This window comes from Myotis lucifugus, unplaced genomic scaffold (assembly GCF_000147115.1).
Source record: "Myotis lucifugus unplaced genomic scaffold, Myoluc2.0 scaffold_82, whole genome shotgun sequence".
Lineage (NCBI taxonomy): Eukaryota > Metazoa > Chordata > Mammalia > Chiroptera > Vespertilionidae > Myotis > Myotis lucifugus.
Window position 1 is genome coordinate 1,287,726 of NW_005871130.1, and position 5,760 is coordinate 1,293,485.

The following is a 5,760-nucleotide window of genomic DNA, read 5'->3' on the forward strand; positions in this document are numbered from 1 at the left end:
ATAACAAATAGAAAAATATACCAAACTATAAAAAAAATTAATAGGATATAATTCTAATTTATTTTTAGTGTTTTTTTAAATTAATCCTCACCCAAGGATATTTTTTCATTGATCTTTTTTTAGAGAGAGTGGAAGAGAGAGAAAGAGACAGAGACAAACATTGATGTGAGAGAAACACATCCATTGGTTGTATCCTGCATGTGCCCCAACCAGGGCCTGGGTCAGGAAGAAACCCGCAACCAAGGTACTTGCCCTGGTCCACCGGCCAATGCTCTATTGACTGAGCCAAATTGGCTAGGGTGATAATTCTAATTTATATTAACTAACACAGTTCTATTTTTTTTCCATTTTAACTTATGATTACAGCTTTCTCTGTGAAGTGAAATTCAATGGGTCTACCTTCTTGACATTACAATTACTTAAATTAATAACGAAGTATGTCCTTCTTAGCACCTGAGAGGAATTGGCAGGAGTCATCCTTCTCCCTCACTCTGGTCTCTCTCTCTCTCTCTCTCTCTCTCTCTCTCTCTCTCTCTCTCTCAATTAGATGCAATCAGTTGAATGTGCCCCTGGGGCCACAAATACCAGAAGTGGGCATGAGCGGAGACGTAAAAGATATATGCTTCACACATAGTTGCCATCCAGTGATTATGCGTTTAATCAGATTTAATTGCAGCAGTCTGGCATATCTTCCTGGGATATTAGAATGTGAAAATATTACAGCATGAAAGTAGTAGGCTGCACAGTCTCATTACTGGGTGCTGATGGAAAGTTCTCTATCTTAATGTGAACAAGCTAGATTTGTGTACGGGCCCAGTCATTGAACTAATTGGGTGGAAATCCTTTGGTTTGGAGAAGATAAATGAGGTTAGCTGTTATGTAAAAAAAGGAGAAAAGTAAAGCAGTTGGTTGCACCTTGGTAAAGAGCTTATCTATGAGATGAAATTTAGTTCTGATTTATAAGCGAATGTCAAAGTAACAGGTTTTAACAGAAAGAAGTTGGCTAGTCAAAGCTACAATGAAAAGAGGAAGCTTTGGAAGTCCAGTGAGAAACTGGGAAAGAAAAAATAACTTCTTGGACTCATATAGTGCTTTTGTAACATACAGAATATAGGGCAGGCAGTGATTAAATATTAATGCCCTTTAGCTGATGTTTCCAGGAGAATACTTAATTATAAAAGAAGTGTTATTGTGCCGCACAGTTGGAGAGAGGCTCAGTGAGACAAAAATATTTGGCAGGAATTAGGATGCTGATCATTTGTACATGGTAATGAGTGGACCTTAACTGAACAAGCAAAATACTTTACGCATATTTTTCAAGTATATTACTTTGAGTCGTACAAGAAAACACTATTTAAAATAACACATACATTTCCATTATGGAGTGGCAACAGTTGTGTGAACATCAAGTCCAGCTCTAACTATAGCAATATGCTTAAGACTTTTGAGTTAAAATACAAAAGCTATTTGGAACAGAGCAAATTTTAATATATACATAATGTTAAATCAGGTTCCTCAATCTCTAATGAGTCTGCGGGCTCCATGTTTCTTCTCATATATAGCAGATCAGCTATTGATCAATGGTATTTGTATGATTTGGTGCCACTGATGGCCCTCCAAAGAGATGGAAGTCATATTCTTGCAGGCACCAGAAAGGAGATGACCCACCGGCACCATAGTGATGGTATGAACTGCCTTGGTGCTCTGGCTCCAAGACAACTGGCACAACGGAACTCATCCTAGTCCCTGTGTCCTATGTGTCCCATGTGGAATTACCCAATTATATCTTGCCACATACACACTTCATGCCCTCACCTCTCCTGCGGCTTCAGATAACCTGCTAGGCACCCACACTTGTGCTCGCTGCCAGAATGCAAAAAAGACAGCTACAGGTGGGTGAACAGAGGTGGAAGTAGACCTTTAACATTTTAGGAAGACAGGTGTGTTACACAGGCTCACAAAACAGAAAAGAGAAGAAAATAAAAAGCTTGATAGTTCCCACTACACTAAGAATAAAAACGGATTTTAATGACCACACACTACCAAAATGCTTGAAAAACTGTTTTCAATGCATATGAATGTCAGGACCTTGATAACCCCGCATCCTAAAGTAAGAGGAAAGAGTTCACATCAGGTCCTTGAGGGACACTGAAGGAATGATAAACATGGGAACATGTCAGTGTGATGCTAGCAGAATAATATCAGTTTCTAGTGATAACTGTTTCTAAATAGAAAAAAAAATCATTCTTATGATATAATACTGGTCTTACTAGGTTATCTATTGTTAAAAAAAACTAGAATTTATTGGATTTGGAAAAGGAGTGTCACTGAATGGAAAAATGGATATTTAGTTGCATATTTATTTTCTGTCTGATTGATGTAGTATAAATGGTGAAGAAGGGTAAAGGGAAGATAAATAGTGATGGACAGAGAATTAACTTGAGGTGGTGAATACACAATGCAGTATATAGATGGTGTGTGGTAGAATTGTGCACCTGGAACCTGTATAATTTTGTCAACCAGTGTCACCCCAATAAATTCAATAAAAATAAAGAAAATAAAAAAGGAAGCCTCCCCCCAAAAAACTGAAAATGATGTATCTATAACCAGTTTACAACCAATATTAAGCATTCATGAAAAGCCAAAAGGCATCCAGCACGTAGAGAAATGGACATTATTTGGAAGCCCTGTCGGATGCATTGGTACCCCTTTGGAGAAGGTGCTTGGATTACTGTTTGCTCCTGACATCTTGCCCATGACTCCTTAGTAATGTTTATGTTTCACTAGAGTGTGCTTGGACAATTCATCCCACTGAGGCATTGAAATAAACATCTCCAGTAAATTCAATGTATTATGAAATGCAAGAGAATAATAAATACAAAATATGGGATAGTGATTCTTTCTGGGTCAAAGGAGTATGGGATTATAGAATGCTATCCAGCTAACTAAAGTCTGGTAACATTCTATTCTTTAGCAAGGTAAAGGATTCAAAATTGTTATGCTATTCTTCATACCTTCCATTTATTATATATATATATATATATATATATATATATATATATATATATATATCTTATTTTAGTATTTTCTAAAATACTATTTTGAATAAATTTAAAAGTGGCTTCTTTCAGGTAATGTTACTAGAAGAGAGGATATTTGGAAAATTTACTATTTATTTATTTTTTAAAACTTTTTTCCTCCCCCTAATTGCTTTTCCTTTTTTGAGTATACACTTCTACAACAAAAGATAATTTTTAAAAAAATATATTTTATTGATTTTTTTACGGAGAGGAAGGGAGAGGAATAGAAAGTTAGAAACATTGATGTGAGAGAAACAGCAATCAGCTGCCTCCTGCACACCTCCCACTGGGGATGTGCCTGCAACCAAGGTACATGCCCTTGACTGGAATCGAACCTGGGACCCTTCGGTCCGCAGGCCGATGCTCTATCCACTGAGCCAAACTGGTTAGAGCGATAATTTTACTTTCAAGAAATATTTTGTGTTAAAAAAATACATATTTTGTGCCCTTGCCAGAATTAATGGGAGAAACATCAAACTTCACATTTTATAAATCTCACAAAAAATATTTCTGATAAGATTGAAAAAGTGTTTTTTCCTTTTCCTTTAGCTTTAACTAGACATTGCAGCACTGTGAAATATTAATGTGGGGTCTACTACTGCTATTTGATTATTATGCTATTCCTATTATTAAAAGTTGAGATAAGGTAGACCAACCATAGCTATGTACATATCTAACTATGCAATAGTGTCTTTTAATCTAGTAATTCATAATAAATGGCCAAGTCAATACTTTATAAACAGTAGACAAAAAATGTCTCCCTTTATCATATTTCATGGTAAAATGCATAATATTCAATAATTTATATATTTATATATCAAAATGTTGATTTATTTGCTATTCATTAAATTAATATAGTTGACTATACACTCTAAAAGATAATGTTTCAAACTATTGTGCCATGCTTATTTCTAAAATAAAGATATCCTATTAATATGATCTATTTTTCTATCAATTATCCTCTCTGAACCACATTTTATGTTTTTAATAGCAACAGAAATTGGTGTTTGACCTTTCATTGAAACTATTAAAACTACCTAACAATGCTTCCACATACTGTCTCTTTGATGGTTATTGAAAAAGAGTCTCCTTTTCATTTAAAATTTATTTGTCTCTCTGGTCATATCCTGAAAACTTTCTTGGAGTAAAAAACCACAAAATGTCATCTATAATTGCTCATTATACATCTTTGCATTCATTTAATAGTTCTGAAAATCCATCTCTCCTATATTCCATACTTTCTGATATAATTTGTATGCTTGATGTCAATAGAGAATAGTGATACTATAGTAAATCACTGTAGATTATACACAAATCAACACCTGAGTGCTTTGCAGTTAAAACTATCAGACAATGCACAAACATGTGAAATTGATCATTTAAATTTAATAACTGAATACATCTATCAACAAGGAACCCCACTGCCACATGGTGAAAACAGTTCTCACCATGAATAAAACAGCAAAAAGTATGCTCAGATGTAAATTAGAAAGGAATAAAATATTTTATTTATTATATACTTATATTATAAAATACTTTAACTTCTTATCTGATTTGTAGAAATTGAACTGCATCTTGGTATAAAAAAAGAAAAGTTGAGAAAAAATTGAAAATAACTTAAAAGGACAAGAAATCACTAAAGTATTTGATGATAATACAAATAATCTCAAAATCAAATTCTTAGATTCTATACACATATTCTCCCATTAATTAAAATTTGTTTGGGTTTTGAAAATATAGTGTAATATACTGTGATTGGAATTACAATATAACTGTAGGGATATATTTTAGAATAACTTGAAAATTATTTAAAGCAATTCTGGAATATACAATGTATAGTGCAAATGTTAAAGATATCTTATTCTACCATAAGCTATACAAAAATAATTATTTCTTTAGACATATTTAACTTTTTATTGTCCTCTGACATTTTTACAAGCAAGACTCTCAACATTCTTTCTATCACAGTGAGCAGTTAAAAAAGCATTCTTTACTGATCGGCCTGAAAGTACCCTTCAGGAATTGTGCCAAGCAAGTTTTTTGATTAAATATTAAATGTAAATGATTTTATCATAAGAGCAACTTCAGTAAGTGCTTTGTGGATTCACTACTAAAAAGATGCTTAAATAGTGTTACTAAGAGTTCAATAAAAATGATCTGTTTTATATAATCACTACAGTACTTCAAAAATGTATCTCAATCCAAGATTTCTAAATCACATCCTCATAATTTTTCCATATTCAAGGAGGTTTGTGTTCCTAAGGATGATTCTTGCTAGGACTTCTGTATTCACCTTGATTCTTAATGTCATCCTATCTCACCTGACATGGGAGCCTCCTGCTAGGCTCTGCCTCATACTACTATGAATGTGGAACTTGAATTCTTTCTCATATCCCCCATGGGGTGTTAACAACAGCAATGAATAAACAAAAGCATTAACTGAAACTGAGTATTTATCATTGCCCCTTAAAACTGGGGAGACAGCTCAATCTATTATTATTTTGTCAGAGACACACCTAAAACATTCCTGCCATTTTATTTGCAAATAATTCAGCTCATTCCATTATTTACCTCCAAACTCTCTTCAAAAATACCTGTTTTGTTGTACTGACTTACTCAATAGCTCTCCTAAAAGAAGGGCCTCCTATGGGTCTATGGCTGCCTTGTGCACAATCACTAA